This window comes from Tamandua tetradactyla, unplaced genomic scaffold, assembly GCF_023851605.1.
Source record: "Tamandua tetradactyla isolate mTamTet1 unplaced genomic scaffold, mTamTet1.pri scaffold_168_ctg1, whole genome shotgun sequence".
In the NCBI taxonomy this organism is placed as follows: Eukaryota; Metazoa; Chordata; class Mammalia; order Pilosa; family Myrmecophagidae; genus Tamandua; species Tamandua tetradactyla.
Window position 1 is genome coordinate 54,781 of NW_027518284.1, and position 21,513 is coordinate 76,293.

The 21,513-nt window shown below is 47.5% G+C and overlaps 1 long non-coding RNA gene across 2 annotated transcripts; it reads left to right on the plus strand.

Annotated features, from left to right (window-relative positions):
* The first annotated feature begins 11,388 nt into the window (after positions 1–11,388).
* LOC143673179 (uncharacterized) lies at positions 11,389–15,159 on the plus strand. Of its 2 annotated transcripts, none has more exons than XR_013170230.1 (3): positions 11,389–11,549; positions 14,059–14,121; positions 14,995–15,159. It is a non-coding gene; the product is annotated as an uncharacterized LOC143673179 (long non-coding RNA). The 2 variants fall into 2 exon arrangements; XR_013170231.1 differs by lacking the exon at positions 11,389–11,549 and adding an exon at positions 13,140–13,416.
* Positions 15,160–21,513: the final 6,354 nt, after the last annotated feature.

Sequence of the window (21,513 nt, forward strand, 5' to 3'; positions counted from 1 at the left end):
GGGGCAGTGCTGGACTCAGTTCGGAAACTGCTCTGGCTTTTCAGATAAGCAAAGTCAAGGTGGGGGAGGGGTGACAGGAAAGAAGGCAAAACTGATAAAACCACGACACCTCCCGAATATCTTTTATTCTTCATGTCTTCTCATCATCTTCCAAGTAATAACAGTTCACACTTCATAGCCCTTACTTTGTGTGAGGCTTTGTTCTGAGGGTATTGAATGTTTTAACTAATTAAATTTCCACCACAAACCTATAAGGTATATTTTATCATGGTCCCCTTTGTACAGGTGGGGAAACTGAGATGCAATCAGGTTAACTGACCTCTCCAAGGCACAGACTGGTAAGAAGTGCCAAAGCCAGATTTCAAGGCAGAACCAGCCGGGTTGGGCATGCTTTGCTACCAGCACGAAGTGCAGCTCCTCTCTTTGGGGTCTCCTTCCTCCTGATCTCCCCTAAACATGGGGGCTTAGGCAGTACCCCCCCCCCCAGGAGTAAACACAGAGTCTAATCACTATTTCATGACAGTTGCTTCTTGCTGCCACAGGATGTCACCATCCAAGAGTCGCCTTCCGCAGCACTGCAGGGAAGCACTGGTGCATGCTCCCCACTGCACGCTGCTCACTGCCCAGTGCACAGTGCATGCTGCATGGTGCATGCTGCCCACTGCATGATCATCGCTGCCCGGTGCATGGTGCACACTGCACGGTGCATGCTTCCCACTGCTTGCTGCATGCTGCATGCTACATGCTGCATGGTGCATGCTGCCTGGTGCACACTGCCCACTGCCCGCTGCATGCTACCTGGTGCATGCCGTACACTGCTCGCCCCGATGTGACTTGAGCCCCAGGACTTCTTGCAGGAGGGCAGCCTCCCACACCTGCCCCAGAACCAGTGTCCAGCAGCCTTCCCTGGAGATGCATGCCTCCAAACAACAAGCTTACAATGACACCCGTTTCGCTTCTGATGGTGCCACTCACATCCTCCCATTAAAGATGAAAAAATCTAGTGGAGTCCCTGTTATAGAAATAGACTTTGAGAGCCATTTATATGATGAAATCAACAGAGATTGGTACTTAGCTTGATGCATGGAGATGAGGGCAGGGAGAGAGGGAGAGTCAGGTGCAGAAGCTGAGGATGATGCTGGATTTCCAGCTCATGTCATGAGAGGGACAGTGGGCTTATGTGAAGGGTTCTGCTCTTGACTTTGTTCCATCCAGGCCCACGCTGGGCAGTGGTGGAGGCTTCCCTTCCAGAAACCCCCAGTCCCCTAGCTGTTCAGCACCCCCACCCCCTGGGCTGTGGTTTGGTGTCAGATATTGGCATTGGATGAGCAGATGTCCAGAAGGTGTCACTGCAGCTGGACATGTGTGTCATGGGGCCAGAGTGGAGTGGTGACTCTCATGGTGGGAGACCCGGGTCTTGACATGGAAATGGTGCCTGTGCAGTGCCCTGGGCTGGCTCCTGGCTTCCTCCCTGCCTGCTCCTAGCCTGAGTAGGGGCTGGAGGGGAAGACCTCACAACCCTAATCTGACACCTAGGGAACAGGGGAAGGAGGAGCAGGTGTGGGGGAAATGTCCATTTGGGACATGCTCTATCTGAGGCCTTTTCCAGGTTCATTGAGTTCCAGTCACAGACGGCAATAACTAAACATAGGTACATGCACATGTGTATTACCATATAGCCATACAGCTATATGCACTGCTACCATACACACATATATATGTATATTTATATACGTACATGCATTCAAACATGTATGAGTGTTAAATTTATTTATTTGGGGGTTAAAACATTAACATTCTTTTATGGTGGTGGCCATTGAGGAGTCTCACTTCCACCCAGACTCTGTCAATCCAGTTGCCCCAGTGAACCCCGCTCCCATAGCTGATATCCACATTTAAAAGTTTCTTAAATGGCCTTCAAGAACATTTTTATGCCAATACAAGAAAATGGAAGTATACATCTGTATCTTCCCTCTTCTTTCACTAGGGTTGTCTTACTGTAAGCACTACTCTTCATTTGCTTTTCACTTAACACTACACCCTGGAGATATGTATTGGGACAATTAAAACACAGATGCATCCAGACAAAAAGAAACCTTGTGCTTCCAGCATGGCTGCACTGCTGGGGACTCATAAATGCAGACGGAAACACTGTCAAAATTGCATTGACTTTCAAAAATGAGGTTGAATGTAATACAATGTCTAGCAAAATCAATGTCATATAATTTTGAATTTTTAGGATAAAAATTTTAAAAGAAAGACATCCATTTTTTCCTCTATGGGGAAAGGAAATAAATGTGCATTTATTTGCCCTACCCCGAAGATTTCCTGAGGATGTGTATTGTCTGCTGGGTGCTAAGACAGTAGGGCTTCACCCCAAGGGGCCGCGGCGGGACAGCCCCTGATACTCCTTCCTCTGCCTCAGAAGGACGATCTCCAGGGTCCTCACTTGACCTTGTTTCTCCTTCGAGGCTCAGCTTTAACGTCTTCTCCAGGTGCTTGTTCCGATGCCCACAACCCCGCCCCCCGCGCGCACACTGGCCGGCCGCCGGCACGCGCACACGCGGATTGGAAGCGCTCGGCCACCTGCATGTCACAGCAGGCCGAGATTGCTGTCGCGCTGAAGGACCGGCCACGGGGCTGCGAAGTCCGGCAACTCGAGGCCCCGCTGAGCTCCTCTTGGGCCTGAACTCCTGCTCCGGGGGTGCCACAAGCCCTTCCTGAGGAGGTCACGGTAAGGGTTAAAGCTTCTGGTACAGCGGCCTGCTCGGGCCCTCTGCATCTTCTCTCCCGGCCGACCCGATTCCACGCGCGGGGAGGGCCCCGCAGGAAGCGCGCTGGTGGCGGACGGCTGCTGCCGGCTGCAGGTGGCGGGGAGCGCATAGGACCCCAAACCCAGAGGCCCGTGTCGCCCGGGCGCCTCCCCAAACGCAGCGGGGGCGGGCGGGGTCTGGCCGGCGCGTGGGCAGTGGCCCGGCCCTGGGGTTCCGGCGCAGCCTGGCCACCAAGAGGGACCCGTGTGGCGGGAGCGCTCGGCGGAGACAGCCGGGCGGGCTCTCCGGGCGGCGAGGGCGCGCGGCGCTGGGTTCTGGCCCGTGCATCCCGGCGGGGGCGGGAGCGCGCGAGGGCGCGGGCGGGGAGCCGGCCCCGGAGGCGCGGGCCGGGGCGCAGGCGCACGGCCAGTCCTTGTGGGTGCAGCGCCTTCGCCTCCTCCGGGACCTCGCGGGGCCGTCCTGGGGCCGGGCCGGGCAGCTGTTGAGTCGCGAGGGGGCAGCTGCGGAGCCCATAACCATAGCAAGAGCCTCAGCCCTGCGGCGGCGAGGGCGCAGCCTCGCTCCTCCTCCCAGGGCTCGCGGCCGGGACCCAGACCCGCTGGCAGGTGCCCCGGGTTCGGCGACCCGCCCACCGCCGTGGCGAGGGGCCGCGGCCCGAGGGGTGGACAGAGACCAGCGAGGGACCCGGAGCCTGGGCCCGGGAAGTGAGAGGGAGCCCCGCGCAGGGGCGGCCAGTGGGAGCGCTCGGGGGTCGGCGGCGGCAAAACTCTCTCCTGGGTGGCGGTGACGCATCTGCGCGCGCGGCTGCTCCTTGGGTGGCCCGCGATTCCTTAGCAGGGATTCTGTCTCGAAAAGTGGTTTCTCTCCCGCGGTCTCCTGCCTCCCTGCCCTGCAGCCTGCCGCACGTTCGGGGGCCTCTCTGGAGAGGCGGGAAACATTGGGTTAATGAGGGGTTGCCCCCAAGTCCCACCTGGAAAACCCGCATCCGGACCGGGCTCGGAGCACGTCCCCACGCTGGAAAGAAGCTCCGGGTGGGGCAGCTGCAGGGGCGCGGAGGCGGGGGCCGCGGGGCGATCCTCGTGAACAGGTTGACTTCCATCCATTCGTCCCGTGCCTGGGGATAGGGAGCACTGCAGCTCGGCCGTGACACAGACAGGGATGAGAGAGCACCGAACTGTGGTCTGTAAACTCACCTTCGAGCCCAGGAAATGGAGGGAAGATGTAGACAGTGGGAGAGTTGTTTCCAGGGAGCTCCTTGGAGTTTATCATTTTGCCTTGGGCCACAGAGGTGGGGTGGGCATAGAAATACAATTTTTAACCAGCAGTCAGGACTGCTTGGGCTGCCCTTTTGGGGATTAGCTTCCTGGGAATGGCTTCTCCAGAAGGAATTCCCTGTGGGAGTGAGCACTGCCTGGAGCATCTGGAGCACTTGGAGCACCTGGAGCATCTGGAGCACATGGAGAAAATGGAACATCTGGAGTGTGTGGAGCCCCTGGAGCCACTGGAGCACCTGGGGGGCACCACCTGTGCTGAGGAGACCTTACCTTTACCTGCAAGAAGAAAAGGCTCTGTATCCGTCCACCTCAAACATGCCTGCTCTGCCTGGCCTGCTCTCCTGTCCACATCAGCCGTGCCCTCGGCCACCCACCATCTCCAGGACAGGCCGCATCCTCCATGAGCCTCCATGGATGCTCTGGCCCCTCTGTGTCAGTGAAACCCCTTTGGCTTTGCCTTCCCTGTATTTAACTTATTTTACTTCTCACATCTGGGTCTTGAGTCATTGCTTGACTGCATTTTTTTGAGATCAGGATCTGAGTTTTCTTTGCTATGTGAAATTTGGTATCTCAGAATAACATTGGATAAAATCTAGGAGATTTTCTAGGATCAGCTCTGTACTAATTACTTTGGTTATTTAAGCAGGAGCTTAACATCTCAGGTTGATTTTCTAGCTATGAGATAAAGGGGTTTGGACTGCATGCACTCATTTGATAAACACTCATTTAGTAAATGCCTCTTTTGCCCCATTCTGGAAGCTGGGGAGAATCAAAGGTGAAGGGAAAACTATTTATATCCTCAAGAAGTAGACCCATTAGGAGGCAACAAGTAGAGAATCATCCCAGTGGGGCCTGAGAGCAACAGTGAAGGACTTGACAGTGTTGGGAAGACTCTGGGGAGGAGGGGGGAGAAGCAGCTAAGTCCTGAAAGACAAGTAGCAGTGGATGGATTAATAGAAGGGATAGGGCGTTAGGGCAGGTGTTTCAGGTAGAAGCAAAATCACACATGAACCAGGAGCTGAACTGCAGCAGTGTACACTGGAGGGGTGGGCAGTGGGAGGCTGGAAAGTTGGATGGGGACCAGGTCACTGTGAGCCTTGGACACCTCCTGAAGTTTATTCTTTATTCTGAAGATTTAACAGTGGTCAATGGCAGCCACAAAATGCATTTTAGAACTGTCCTTGCTGTGTGGAGAATACATGGAGCAAGCAAGACAGGAGGCATGGGGGCTGCTGTGGAACACCAGGATTGATGTTTTCCCTCTGGGGCTGCCAGGTAAAGCTGGCCAAACCAAGCTGAAGGACATCAGGATGGAGGCAGATAAACAGACAGGAGAAATGTGAAGGCAGTGGGATCTCAAGACTTGTTGGTTCACTCAAAATACAGCATTCAAGTGTGGTGAGGCATTAGGATGGCTCTCAGTTTCTGACTTGGTCCCATGGATGGGCAGTGTGGTGGTTTATTGGCCTGGGGACATAGCAGGAAGAGATGTTTTTGAGAGGGAAATGATGAGTTCTGTTCTGAAGAAGTTGCATTTTAAGAGTGTGCAGGCATCCATGGACATTTCAGGAAATTAGGAATATCGGTCAAGCACAGCAAAGCATTCTCAGCTGAAAATAAAAACATAGGGCATGATTAACCTGTAAGCCCTCATTGAGAGCCTGGGAGTAAGGTTGCTCCTCCATGGAAATTGTATAGAATGAGGAAATAAAAATGGTCTTTTTGATCCACATGGTCTACACTGCTGCCCCCACCACCCCGCAGTGGGTTTTGCATCTTGTACCCTCACTGCTGGCTGGGATAAGTCACCCTCTGATGTTTCTGTGACTTGTTCCCTCCAGGTTCCTTCTTTAGGGGCGACTCCCCAGGATTCTGTGGTAAAGTGCCCCTTCTGGACCCCAACCACAGAATCTGCTTTATTTTCCTCCATAGCATCGACCACAGCGTCACTGTCAGAAATATTGTGGTGGAGGCATCTGCTTGGTTTGGCTGCTGTGGTCTGACTCTGCAGGGTGGTGAGCCACGTGGCAGCCTGGACATGCCGTGTTTATGTTTGTGCACAACATGTGGGGCAGTGCCTGGAGCTCAGTTAGCACAAATAAATATTCATCAAAGAACAGATGGAACAATGAACACCAGTAATCTGCAATGATGAATGAATACTTTTTCCATTTAAACACAATTAGCCTCAGCCCTGTGTAAGGACCGGTCAGAGTTCCTGGTTGGCAGAAGGGGCCATCCAGTCCAGGGACACCCTGAGGCCTGGCCCTTTGCCACCCTGAACCTTCTCCTGGGAATGACCTGGCTAACCAGTTTCCTTGGCCAGCACCAAGTGCCCATCAAGTCTCCGCTGAAGTAGAAAAGAAGTTTCCTCCCCAGGCCTCGGGTGAGGGCAGCCTGAGGAATGTAGTGGACAGCTCCACCCACTGCAATGCTGGGTGCAGCTCTGTTCATTTGTGGGGGGACAGCTTGATTTTGTCAAGGACCACCTCGAACCCTTGGTGAAATCTGTGCCCGCTCTTCTCAGCGAAGAGGAATAGTGCCCGCTCCAGAGGCCGATGGATCCCTAAAGCCGAGTAAGAGCACCTGTCCCAGGCGAGGTGGGGCTGCCTCGTTCCTGCGGACTCCTGCAGGGATACATGTAGTGGGTGGATTCTCTGGTGGAAGCCGATAGGGCAAGTTTTCTGGGATTTACATGGCCTTGAGCATGAAGTGGTCGTGGTTTTCCATCCCAGTTTGTCCAGGCCTGTTCCAGTTCTGCATCCTGGGAACCCCTTTAGTCTAGGGAAAACTGTGTTCGTTGGTCACCTTAATTCTGAAACTTATTAGCCAGGTGACCCTGGGCAGCTCCTTGGCCTCAGTGGGCTAGTCCTGCTTGTTCCATGTCTTAGGTTGGGTTCCTGAGAAGCAGAGTCTGAGAAGGAGTTCCCAGTGTGAATGACTGATTGAGGGAGTCTTCTCAGTTGAGACCTCTGAGGATTGGGCAGAGAAGAGGCCAGGCAAAGACATGGGTGCACTTGAAGTCTACTCTTAACGTGACTGCACAGGGAGCTCTGCGGCATGTGTGGCCCCTGGAAGTTTTCCACCTGGGGGTCTCCAAGACTTTTGTCACTGCTGTGGACTGGCTCTACAGTCATATCCTCCCAGGTATTTCTGGGTGAGGTGGTATTTATCCCCTGAGGGTGCTTCTCAGGATGATGGGGCAGCTGCGGGATGTTATCAGCAAACACACCGGCTGGGTGATGGGCTCACCAGCCAAGAAGATCAGGGTGGGTGCCAACAGTGTGCCCTGTTTCAGAAGCTATTTCCTTTAGGCATGCCCCCAGTCTTCCTTTAGGACAAGCACCACCCCCAGACCTGCTTCTTGGGGAGTCATAGCTTTCAGTCTTAGTGCCTTCTGATCCTCTTTGAATGCCTGTGCCCTAAAGGAAGGAGGCATGGAACATACTCTAAAAAGGATTTCCCTAAACTGTAATTTTTGGAGACCAAAGAGCCCTGCTGTGGATTCCTGTCTCCTGTCTTAGCCACACCATCTTCTGCTCATCTCTGGAAAGCATCCCTGGCTGAGGTAAATTGCATTTGGGTTCCAGCTACACTTGTACATCAGCCTGACCTGCCAGCATTACTATCTGTTTGCACACCACTCTCCATTCGTGAACATGGGTTTTTGTCCCACCACAAGTCATGCCATCATCTCAGGGGACTTCCATGTCTAGAATAGTGGCCTGTAAGCACCCTGGCTTTTCCCTCCGTTGTTCTGATGACTATTCCTCTACTCCATTGAACCACACACTCACACTTCTTTATAATCCAGGTATTCTTCTGACCTGAAGTCTTCTTCCTAACTTGCTTGTTAAGTTTTCTGTTATTGCCATTGTTTGGTTTCATGGTGACTTCTGGTCAACCCTCACACCACTTTCAATCCATTAGCATCTTCTTCTTTCTTTACCCCAATTTCAACAATTCTATCCCCAATTACCTAGTTAGAATCTCAACTTCTCTCCTAGATATTGTGTGATTTTAGCATGTTGCTTTGCATGTAATGAACTTCGTTTCTTTATCTCTAAAACAATAATAGACAATGCATTAGGAGATTTTAATGAAAATTAAATGAAGAACAAGTAAAAACCACATCCATTGTAATACTGATACATAGTACACAGAGTTTATTCTGATCTGTACCTTTCAGAGGATGGCAGGAGTGATATTCTACTGTGGATGCGACTCTGCCTTGAGTGCAGTCTCTCTGTGGGTGGACAGGGGCTGACCACCAGGCGGAACTTCAGGCCTCTGTGAAAGGACTTTGGAGACTTTCATGCCCTAAGGGTCTTCGACGGCATCAGTGCAGAATAGTACCGAGCAGTAACTTATGTTCAGATGTGCCAGTGGGTCATCAGGAAAAAATCAAATTATAGTCTGTAAATGTTGCTGAAATAAGGCAGGGGAGTATAATTTCTAAAATAAGGTACATTGGGAATTGCTAAAATTCAATATAAAAGTATTTGCTCTTCAGAAGATTAGGCATGAGTTATCTGGAAAATTAATTTCTGGAGCACATATCATCATGGCTGAGGCATTATGACAGGGAGAGAGAAGGCAACTGAACCAGTGGTTCTTGTGAAATCTTGTTGACTTTGTATCTGGTTTAAAAATGCATTGAAGAGTAAATTGCGTGTTTCAGTTTGTTTAAAGGGAAAGTGTAAAGATGAGATTATCCTTGGAATCATCTGCCTGAGGTATGATTCATCAGCCACATGCTACCTCTGGGGAAAATAAAGGGAATATTAATATAGTTGCTTCTGAATAACAGAATGGAAACCATTTCCCCCCTATTTTTCAAGAGCATGTGAATCTTACAGGCAAAGAGTGATCACAAAATTGTTTTTAAGTGATTGGAAGTAAATTCTGAGGTGGTGAAGAAGGGGCAAAAATGACCGCTGCTTATTGCGTACTACATGCCAGGAGCTGTGAGAGTGCTTTCTAGGTGATATTCTGTTTAATCCACACACAGCAGCTCTCATTTGCCTCTTTTAACCCTGAAGACACTGCGGCACAGAGATGGAAGAATTTGTGAACAGTCATATGGCTAGCAAGAGTTGAAGCCAGAAACTAATCTCTGCAATGGTCTGATCACAAAACTCATATTTTTCAGGCACCTTATAGATGTCCCTTGTGAAAGATGTTTAAATTTCAGCCACTGATCAGAAAAACAAAACAAAATGAAATAAAACAGTAACCAAAACAAAAATTGGAAGCCCTAGTTAATCAAGGTCTTTGGCTTTTAACTGCTCAGCTGTGTGAGATTGGCATGTTATCAGCCTTTCTTTGCATTAGAATATGAAAGGGGTTGAATGAATATTTAATTTGATAATCCCTGATGTCAATTTTGCCTTCACCAATGTTTTGATTCTGGAACATGCATGGGAGATGAACAGAATGTTTACTTGGAAAGATGTTGTATAGAACTGGGAGCCTGCTCAGGTTTGAAAAAGAAAATCCAGAGCAATCTCTCTCCCTATTTGTTCACTTAGAAGCTTAGGTGTTCATCTAACTGATTGGAAGCCCTGGGTGGAGCCTGAGTGAAGGCACACTTGATTTCAGGTCACACAGGTGGGGTGGGCAGTGTGGATGAGACACCAGGGCCACCCCTAGTCCAAGAATGTCTCCCCATCAGAGCAGAGACACCACTGTTTCTTTTCTCTGAGGCTCACTCCCTGGAAATAAAGGACACAGGGCTCTGCAAAGGATACCAGCAACTTCAGATTAAAGCCTTCAAATCAAGGGCTGACCAGAATCAACAAATCCTGCTTCATCTTTGCCTCTCAGTAGCTGCAGTCTGGATTTAATTCTCTGAAGCTTTCCTCACCTGTGAAGTGGGGCTAACAAGACCACTTTTCTCACAAGTAGCCTAGATGAGTAAACGATGTACCACATGCAGTTACTTAAAATGCCTGTCAGAGCAAAAGGCTTGAGAAACAATAGCAGTTTTCCTAGTAAAGGAAGTTTGAGCTACACATGGGATGTACCATTATTGTGCAGCCTGCAGGGGATGCTGTGGAGAGCAAGACAGTGCTGGTCCCTGACTTCTAGAGCTTACTCTCCTCCAGACAATATACGCACATCCTCATTCATTCATTCAAAATTTTAGTGAATGCTTTCCTGAGTCAGTCACTGGGTTTTCTCATGCAATCTTCACATTGTTTTATGAGTAAAGGCACTCCTTCCTGCATATGAGGCTCTGAGGCTTGGCGATGTGAGTAACTTGCCCAAAACCACAAAGATAGATGATCAGTCCCAGAAACCACATTCCAGCATGGGACCGTCTGATTCCAAAGCTCCTTCTCTGAAGACAAACCATTAAACAGAGGTGTACTCATTGGGCCAGTAGAGCTAACACAGTCTCAGACAAGGTGACTAACTTCTCTTAAACTCAGTTTCCCCATTTTTAAAATGACAAAGGATGAAAAGATAATCCCGATCTTTCTTAACAATTAGAAATAATTTCTCTTTCCTTTGAATTTGTGCTTCTCCCACTAAACTCCTCTCGTGTTGTTTGTTTTGTGTTTTCTTATTCGTCTTATGCCCCTTACTCCTCTCTGCCTTTCAGGACAGGTGTTTAGGCTCCTCTTTTTTCCTGTTAGACCCTAGGCAGTGTAAAGCCTGGGTCTGTTCCACTGCCCACCTGTAGCCACAGGGCTTCCACACTCTGCGTGTTTCTATGGTTCAGTTGTGCCACTGGGATTTAAGTGCACAGCATGGTGGCAGCCGTCCCCAGCTGCAGGGTGAGTGCACAGGCTTGGAGCTGGAGGCCAGAGCTGCTGGGGCCCTGGGGCCCCTCAGAGCTGCCAGTGCAAGCATCGCTCACTGCTGAGCCAGGGCTGACAGTGCAGAGGTCCACCGTGAACATCAGATCCAACCAACAGTCATTTTGTTTAGCTTCTTTTAGCATCAACTGAGCACTGTCCCCACAATTGGTCCCACTGAGAACTTCCCCAGAAAGTTCCACCACAGGGTCTGACTGCTCAGAGATGGCTGTCTCCAGCAGGCACCATGTGTGCCTGGTGGGTACACTCCAGGGGATAAACATGAGGAGTGGCTGTGGAGGAATCAGGGGCAGAGGGACACTGCTGGGGTTTGTGCCATTTTGTTCTGGAGCTTGCAGTGATTTATAATTTTGAACAAAGAATAAAATCCTGAATTTTATTTTGTATTCATGCAGAAAAGTATTACTGAGCACCTACCTGGGGCCAAGTCCTGTTTTGAGGATTCAAAGTTATGATAATATTAGTAATAATAAGTCACATTTATTGACCTCATTCTATCAGGCATTATGTTAAGCACTCTGCATCACATATCTTATTTGATCTACAGAGTGCTCAACTCCAGGAATGTCATTTCATTCTGAGCAGTGGAGTGTACTACCCCCTGGGTTTGTGTGACCTGGAGGCTCCAGGGCTACCCCTATTTTGCAGATAAAGATTTTGATGAAGCTTTAGCGAAGGTGAGTAATTGTCCCAAGGTCACAACTTCACCTGGTAGCAGTGCTGAATTTAGAAGCCCCTTTGACACTGCGGTGAATGCATGATAAAGCAGGGTCACTGCTTTCGTGAGTGTCAAGTTTTGATGGAGGAGACAAAAGGTTAACATAACTTGACAGTAAAGTATAATCAAATGATTGGAAAGTTAGGTGATAGTTGCCTTTGTGAGCAGCAATGGGTGGAAGGAGCCTCTGAAAGTTTGTACCCAAATGTAGTATGGACCATACTATAGAATCAGGGAGGGTTTGCAGAGGAGACCTGGGCCCAAGGCTGTGTAACAAGTTGGACTGGCCCAGGTGAAGGCAGTGGGGTGTGTGGTGGCTGGAGGAGGGACTGATGGAGAGGCCGGATGAAGGGAATTGTCATGGGAGTGGGTTGAAGTTTGTGCTTGTGTCATCATGTGTCAGTCACAGCAGGGTTCAGCTGTCCTGACAAACCTGATAAAGTGGCTTAGGGTTTCATTTTTCCCACACAAGAGCAGGCCTTACTCATTCACAAGTCACCACAGAGCCGGCATCCTCATGCTTCCTGCTTTGTTGCCTTTAGCACTTATCTTTTTCAATTCATGGTAGTAGGATTTCTGCTCTTCTGTCAGCTGTAATGTCCACATTCCAGATACAAAAGCAGCAGAAAGAGTAACGTCCAAAAGGCATGTGTCAGCCAAGTATGTCTCTGGAAAACAGTAACGCTCCATCAGCCCCATCCAGCATTTTCACTCACAGCCCCTCGGCCTGAATGGCATCTTAAGCACACCACTGGCCTGAAGGGCAGCTCAGCAGGTTTCAGATTGGATGTTTGGCTGCACCAGACAGGACCAGGTCCCCTAGTGAGCAAGGAGAATGGGCTTGGACAGGAGCCTGGCAGTATCGGCCAAACACGCAGTATGATTGGAATGCTCTGTTCCAAGGTGGCTTTGGTGGCAGAGGGTGAACCACCAAAGCTATTGCAACAGGATGAACAAGGGAGCTCAGAGAGAACGTAAGGCACAAACAGGTGGTGCTGATAAAGGTGAGTTGGATTTGTGCCGATGTGGGGGCCACGTGAAGTAGTGCCTCACCCAGGGCAGCAGAGTCTGCTTGGAGTCCCAGCATGGTCATGGCAGGCTGTGTCTGAAGGTGAGGAGGAAGAGGCAAGGCAGTGGGGCTGGCAGAAAAGAGGCCAAGGTGAATAATGTATCCCACTGAAGTAGGGTAGAAGGGGAGTGTGACATGAGATTGTGAAGAGGGACAAGAACCAAGCAAAGATCTGCTCTGCCTTAGCTCAACTAGATGTTAGACCCTTGTGCCAGGCACCATGCATTCTTCATCAGCAGTGGTGCTTGCAGCAACCCCTCATGGACAGCTCAGGTGCAGGGCAAGTCAGTCCACACAGGACAGTTCAGGCCACATGCTGGCATACATGTCTCATGACTTTTAGTTTTGTCATGTAAAACCTCAATAGGCCTCGCTTCCTTGCAGGAGTCCCTACACTCAGGTATTTATACTTCTCCCAGCTGGAGGCAGATTTCCCATCGGGGGTCATTTTGACATAAGCAATATTGTTTAGTAATATGATCAATATGGGCCAGTGCCATCTTTACCAGTTTCCAGGGAAACAGAGCTAGAATGTTAATTGAATGGTCAGATTCTTAATGTAGAAGGGAAAAGTGTTTGGGTAACCTTTTTGCCAGAGTCCATCAATGTTTGGGCATTGAAAACCATGGAAGTGGCTTTGGGCAATGGGGTGCTGTGATGAGATTTTTCATTTAGAAAACATTCTTGGGATCTGTGATGGGTAGATAGGGTCATTTGCATTTCATAAGACTAGATGGGGGACTATTTTCTTAACCAGGTAAGAAATGGTGAGGTGATGAACTAAGGCAGTGGCCTTGGAGATGGAGTGAGCAGGGGGGTAGACATAGAGTGAGCAAATTCTAGGATGATTGAAGATCCAGGATTGTGTGGTCTTGCTTTGGATTGGCATTGGTTGTGGTGCGAGTATGTTGGAACTTGAATTACTTTGGGGTTCTGATTTGGGTATGGGATGGATAGAAATGCTACTTACAAATTTAGGAGAATGGAGGATAAAAACCAAAGCTATTGTATCTGTGATATGGTATCCCAATTATAAGAAATTGATGGAGTCAGTGGATTTGGGGAAAGATCTGAGTTGGAGATAGAATTCCAGGTATTATTGGCATAGAGATAGTGATCAAATTCGTGGGATTTGATGTGAATTCTCACATAGAGCTTGTGGACTATTTTCTATAGAGAAATAAAGAAGAGGTCAGGTTACAGAATTCTGGGTGGTGATAAATGCAAACTTAGAAGGGGCCAGAGAAAAGCTAGTATACAAAAGATAATAGGTTGTATTGCACAAAGTTCAGTGTCTCAGTGAATAAATGCTGAATTGATTATGGATTAATTCTGGCTGCCTATTATCCTTATGAACCAGTCCTATTAATGGCTTTCAAACTGTTTTCCACTCATTCAGATGCAAAAAGAGGAAATGTTACACAATTTGATCATGCAGGATCATGTCTGCTCTTATTCTAAAGTAAGTACTATTGAGAATCTGTGCCACAAATTAGTACAAAGAGAGGACACAATGGACTGGAAAAGCAACCTGCAAGAAACAGATGAAGTAACTGAGTAGTGAAGGATTGGTAGTGTCTGAATTACTTCATCCATTTGTTTTTGGCAAGTATTTATCAGCAATATTAGCAAAAGGAAGGGTATTGTTTCATATGACAGGTACAGAAAGTGAACGACTCAGGCATGGTCCGTGCTCTCACAGATGCTCTGCTCTCATGGAGAGACACACAATACATAAATGGAATATGCACACACACATGCATACACACATATTGAAAGTAATACCATGCAACAAAATAAACCATGATAAAGAGCAGCAAAGAAGGGATGCATTCGAGTGGTCAGGGCATAATCTCTGGAATGGGGCATTTGAGTAAGGGTCTGGATAAGTGGAGAAGGTGTTCAGTGGGCAGGTCACTCCTAAAGAATGGAAACCAAGGAATCCCAAGGGGCCTTGTATTAGTTAGGGTTCTCTAGAGAAACAGAAACAACAGGAAATATTCACAAATACAGAATTTACAAAAGTGTCTCATGTAACTGTGGGAACACTGAGTCCAAAATCCACAGGGCAGACTGTGAAGCCGAAGATTTCGATGGAGGATCTGGATGAATTCCACAGGAGAGGCTCACCTGATGAACTCCACAGGAGAGGCTCACCAGCTGAAGCAGGAAGAGAGTCTGTCTCTCCTGAATCCTCCTTAAAAGGCTTCCAGTGATTAGATTAAGCATCACTCATTGCAGAAGACACTCTCCTTAGCTGATTACAAATGGAATCAACTGTGGATGCAGCGACTTGATCATGATTTAATTCTATGAAATGTCCTCATTTCAACAGACAGGCCAGCACTTGCCCAACCAGACAAACAGGTACAGCCACTTGGCCAAGTTGAGGCATGAACCTGACCATGACAGGCCTTCTGCGATCCTCTGTTGAAGTCATACTCACATCCCTGACAAGCCTGCAACCTTCATACTTCACAGAAATAAAGCAGCATGAAGGAGGGAGTCCCTATGGTGTGCCGGTCTCTGTCCTTAACATTTGAACTTTTCTCAGTTGGCCCTTATAACCCCATGACACAGACAATATTCTTAATTCTCATCTTACAAAGAGAAACTGAGACTCAGTGCAAGTCATTTGGCCAAAGGTCATGCTGTTAGTGGGCGGCAGAACTGAACATTAATGGGAGGCTGACTGGCCTCCCGGTCCCGAGACCTTGCTGTCCAGTGCCTGCCCTGTGCTGATGGCTGGAGCATGCCATTACTGTTTATTCCACCAGGGAGATGTGGGCTCTCTCTGCACTGGAAAGAAGAAACCAGGGCTTTGTTTTCCACTGACAGGCTGGTTCTTTATACTGATTTCCATGAACTGCAGATAGAATCACTAGATCTATTTAAAGTTTTGCCTGGGACAGAATGATGTAGTCAAATAAAACATGGAATACTGATCTTCATTTAATGTGCATAGCAGACCTATCCCCAGGCAAGCTTGGAGAGCGGAGGTCCCCAGAGAAACGGCTGTGTTTGAGGGAGCTCATTCTGTTTATACTTAGTGCCCGTTTATACATTACTCTGAGTGAATTAAAACAATGAAATTGCAATTTATTGGTAAAGCACTCTTGCTCTTCCTGATATTACTCGGTAAAAAAATCCCACACGTAACAATGACAACTAACTGGTCATGGACCAATTTTTTTCTTGTTTCTTTTTACTCTTTCTTCTCAGTCTGATTCCTGGGCTGGTCTCTCAGCTGAATGCTAGTGAATTACCCAGTTTGTTATTCTCATTTGCAGCATATACCTGCCTTCAGCATCCACAGTGGCTCTAGGACATTGCATTAGGAGACAGTAGAGACTGACTCAGATGGAGCCTTAGATTTTACTCCTCGTGGTGCTGTTTCTGCTACAAGAATGACCGTCTCTTAGCAGTGAGGAAGGAAATGGTTATAAGAGTATAAAGCTGTCCAAGGTAGGAAGTTCCATGTTGCAGGAATACAGGATCTGAGGTGGGAAGGAGGCAGGGCAAGAGGAAGAGAACCCCTGGAGGCTGTAGAGGGCATACCAAGGATGCTGTGATTTATCCTGTAGGTGCCATGGAGCCTCCAAGGAGTGTTTTTTTTTTTTTAACATGGGCAGGCACTGAGAATTGAACCTGGGTCTCTGACCTGGCAGGTGAGAATTCTGCCTCTGAGCCACCATTGGCCACCCGCAAGGAGTTTTTTTTAACTTTCCATTTTGAAATAATTTCAATATTACAGGAAATTTGCAAAAGTAATATATAAAAATATCAGAACTTCAATATGCCACTGTGGTAGTTGCATTCAGATGTCAACCTGGTCAGGTGAGGGTGCCCAATCCTGCTTGAACCATCAGTGTGTGACACTCACCTGTGGCTGATCACATCTGCAGCCAACTAAGGGAGAGCCTTCTGCAGTGAACGTTGTTAATTTAACTGGCTGGAGGCTTAAAAGAGAGAGTTCAGAAGAGCTCAGCAGCTCAGCCCAAGCAGCTCAGCACTCCTCAGCTCAGCCCAGATATTTGGAGGTTCAGAAAGGAAGCACCCAGGGAAAGGTGTTGGAACCCAGAAGCTGGGAGAGAAGGCCAGCAGATGTTGCCTTTTCATGTAAGTGTCAGAGAGAACCTCAGATGAAAGCTGCCTTTCCTCTGAAGAACTATACATTGTTAGCTTAATAAATCCCCTTCTATTAAAAGCCAATCTATCTCTAGTGTGTTGTATTCTGGCAGCTTTGGCAGACTAAAACAGCCACCTACCTAGATACCCAGAGTTACCAACTTTTAATATTTTGCCACATTTGGTGTATCATTTTATCCGTATATCTATGTGTATGTGTATACATGTATCTATGTATCTAAACATTTGAGAATAGGTTGCATACATCATTCCCTTTTACTAGTAATACTTCTCTCCATATATTTTCCAAGAACAAGGATCTTTGCTTATGTAACCACATTAAGTACAGTATCTAGCTCAAGAAATTTAACATTGATATAAAGCATAGTCTACATGTCAGTTTTTTTTCAGTTCTCCTGGTAATATCTATTTGGGCATATTCTTTCCATGATTAGATCTGGTATGGGATTTTTTATCACATTTAATTGTCTCTTTAGTCTCATTTGTTTTTAAAATATGGTGACATATATACAACACAAAATTCTGAGCTCCTCCATCCCAAACCTACAGTTCAATGGCATTAATCACGTTCACATTTCCATCCATTGCTGAAACTTTTCTATACCTCAAGCAGAGGCTCTGGACCCTTTACACACTAAGTCCTCATGCCCCTTTCCTGCCCCAGCTCTCAGAAACCTCTACTCTGCTTTCTGTCCCCATGAATTTGCATGTTCTACTTACTGAAGTGGAATCCTACAATATCTGTCCTTCTGTGTTTGGATTATCTCATTCAACATGTTTCTTCAAGGTTCGTCCATATTGTAGCAGGTGTCAGAACTTCATCCTTTTTACAACTGAGCAGTATTCCATTGCAAATATATACCTCCTTTTAAAGTCCATTTGTTGTTGATTGACACTTAGGCTGCTTCCTCCTTTGGGCTGTTGTGAATAACACATCCCAACTGGATTAGGATTAAAACATCGCTTTTCTAGGGTACATAAATCCTTTCAAACCAACACATTCCACCCTCCAGACCCTAAAAAAGACATATTTTAATTGGAAGCCAAACGCTGGAAGCAATCCCTGATGTCTCTCCATAGGTGATAAACTGTGGTGCATCTATACAATGGAATATTATTTGGTGATAAAAAGAAATTAGCTGTCAGACACCCAAAAGACATGGGCTGACGGTGAATGCACATTGCTAAGTGAAAGAAGTCAGTCTAAAAATACTGCCCACCACACTATTCCAACTATAGGATATTCTGGAAAAGGAAGAGCTATGGAGGTGGTAAAAAGACCAGTCATTGCTGTGAGCTCTTGGTGAGGGAGGGGCAACCCAATGGGGCATGAGCTTTGAGGGGTAGAGAAACCATTCTGAGTGGCACTGTCATGACAGGTTCATGACACTTTGCATTTGTCAGAACCCATCGATAGAACTGCACCACGCTAAGAATGAGCCCTCAGGCCAACCATGGTTGTTAATGGTAATGTGTCCATATCGGTTCATCAGCTGCAATACACTTGCCACATTAAAGCACACAGTTAACCATTGGGCAGTTGTGCCTGGGGGAGGTGGGAGGGGTGAAGGCATTCTGAAATTTATATTCAAGCTTTCTGGAAACCTGGAACTGCTATCAAAGTCTATTAATTATTAAACACATGAAAGAGGAACGTAGAAAGGGGAATAAAGAAAGTCAAGTGGGATGATGCTGGGATTGAATCTGTTGTAGCTGGGAGAAGTAAGTTGGAAATTGCACACTCCTGAGCTGTGCATGCTCTCTTCTGCCCATGGATAATAAACCTGCAAACCTTGCCTGCTGCTTCCTTCACACACATGTAAATAGAACAGTGCTAAAAGAGTGGAAATGGAAGTTCTCCATCTCGAGGATAGGAAAGTAAAAAGGGCTTTCAAATACAAACTACCTTAGTGTTTTGATACATGTCAGGCTCTGTAAATTCCACAGGGATGTTGTCTCACAAAAATTTCCTTGTGAAATTTTTCAGTCATTCAGTAATATTGAAGAATGGCACAATAAATACCTTTATTTCCTACATCTAAGTGTAGCAATTTCTTACATCCTGCCATATTGCTCTGGAGATGAATGCGTGTCTGTTTCTCAGTATCACCAGAAAATAAGTTGCAAAGACTCCAGGACACTTCCTCAGAGCTTCTGCATGCTTCTCCTTAAAGTAAGGCTGTCTTTAGTGTGACCTCCATGGCATCATCACCCTGAGGAAACTGGCAATAAGATTCATATTTCCCCCCGAAAAATCATTCAAGATGGTTGTTTATTGCTCTTTTATTTGTAGCAGAATCCAAAGTCTATGCATTTCTATTTATATGACTTTAGTCTGTAAATTCAGAACATCCCCTACACTTCCCATCCCCCACCCAGGCCTGTGACTTTATTTGCTGTGCCAGGCTGGTTGTCTTATAAAAATTCCTGCTTCCTGGAGTTGTCTACCTGCTGTTCAGAGTGTCTCTTACCTTGGCTCTCTGACCCCTGTATCTCAGGAGCCCTGAAGTTTGCTCAGAGGTGCCCCACCCTGGAGCACTTTCCGCAGGGGTGCAGGGGTACTTGGGCTAGCTTCCCTCCCAGCCATGAGGCCATGGAGCATCTGGAACGTGGCCAGTGCAACCAAAAGACGGAGGTGCCATTACACTGAATTCATTTCAGTTTAAACTCTGGTGCTGGGGTAGGGGCTTGGCTAGGTTCAGGCAGCAGCTTTTAGGAGGAGGACATCCAATGTTCTGCCCCCATCACTGCAGGGCTGGGTTGTTTGCGTTGGGCGGGTGGGTGTCAGCTTCTGGTTCCAGGATATGTGTGGTGGCCTGCAGACCATGCCTTCCATTGTTCCTGAAGTTCTCACCACTGTGGATGGAGGGTCACTATCTCACGGGGTTTTTGTGACCGGGGCATTGGGAGTTTGCTCTTTGCATGAGGAGGTGGTGACTGGAAGGAAGCAGGAGGAATGTGGCACCATGTCTTTAGTTCTGGAGCCAGATTCTGCTCATTCCACTTTGTCATGCCTTCCTCACACACACTTCCCTGCGATCAGCTTCACGTGGTGAAATCAGCTGTCTGGTCCTGACCCATGCACACCAGGTTCTGAGGAATTTACCACACTCATTAAGAAAAGAAAAAATGGTCACAGCCAAGGTTGACTCAAATATTAGTTTCTCTCACCTCATACTAGGCATAGAATAAATTAAGGAGAGCAGTTCAAACTGCACTTCAGACTCTGCAGAGGCTAAGAAATGCATTTAGCATAAGAATTAAGCTTGAACCTTTTAATGAAGAGAATAAGTTTCTTAATTTTGCCTTCCTCCAAAAATATGTAAAAGCACTCAAGACATTTGGTGAGAGGGTTGAAGAACAAAGAGGCCGTCTTATCTTCTCTTACAGATTTCCTGGGAGGCAGGCTCAGAGAGTGTGCCAATATGTTCTGACATTTGCCACTCAAGACCAAGATTTATTTTTGTTTGTTTCTAAATGATATGCTCACTCCCCCCCCTCAAGTTAATGTGGATAGAATCAGCTCTGAGTTGTCACAGGAAATCCAGCAGAAGCGTTTGAGATTCAGCTGCCATTCAAGGCCATCTTGGGGATCTTTTCAGTCTCATTTTTGTAACCTTATTTTCTCCCTATTCTTCATTCAGTTTGGAAAGTACAACAATGTTTGCAACTTACCTCATTGATTCTTACAGTGAGAGGAGCACAAGGAAAGGCATTTTATGTTAAAATAGCTTGTCTAGAAGTATCATGAGTTTTTCATTCATTCATTCATTCTGCCAACTCCCCAGCTAGAATAAGCCAAGTATATTTTGCAAAATTAAAATCATAACAGCTAATCTGAAAAATATAAATATGGCTTTGATAGCCACTCTGCAAAATACTGCAATGCAGAACTACTACCATGAACCTGCTTCCCCATGTCACCACAGCACTAGGGGACCCGGGGACCCCAGCCTCGGCTCTGTCCCAGGTGTGCGCAGGCTCAGAGGCTGTGGGTGCAAAGCGCTGCTTGCCAGGTGCTGCTGACATGGGCTGCATCCACCCCTGGAGGCCACTGGCCACTTACAGTATGGAGTCCCTGAGAAAGGCATTTTGTTTTTAAACCTCACCTAGCCTTAATTTCCTTTCATATAAGGGTAGAAAGATAATAGTCGTGAGGATCAAATGAGAAAATTCATGCAAATGGAATACAGAACATATAGTGCAAGCCACAGGCTCTGTGCCCAGAAAACATTAGATGATGGATGAGTTAAATATCCACCATACACTTAGGCACTGGGGATAGAGTGGAGAAGAAATCAAGGTCTCTGTCCTCCTGGGTTACTTATCCCGGTGGAGGAGGAGGGAAGGGTGTCAAAATGACAGCATTTCAGGTTATGCCAATGAAAAATGTAAAGGGAGTAGGAAGTGGCAAGTGTGGGGACAGTCCGAGTCCTGGTGAAAGCACAGACACTCTGGCGGTGGGGCTGGCTGATTTCTGCAGTGTAGACGCCCTCACCGTGACCGATTTCACACATCAGTGTGCATCAGTGAACTTGGAAAAAGATGTACCGAGTCAGTTCTTGCCAACTGGCAAGGACTGGATTCAGGGCGGGTGTTGGGTCGGCGTCTCCAGCACGACTGGAGGAGGTCTTCCCAAGGCTGTGATGTTGAACAAAGACTGGGCTTCAGCCATGCTCAGGTGGGGGAGGTGTGCAGGCAGAGG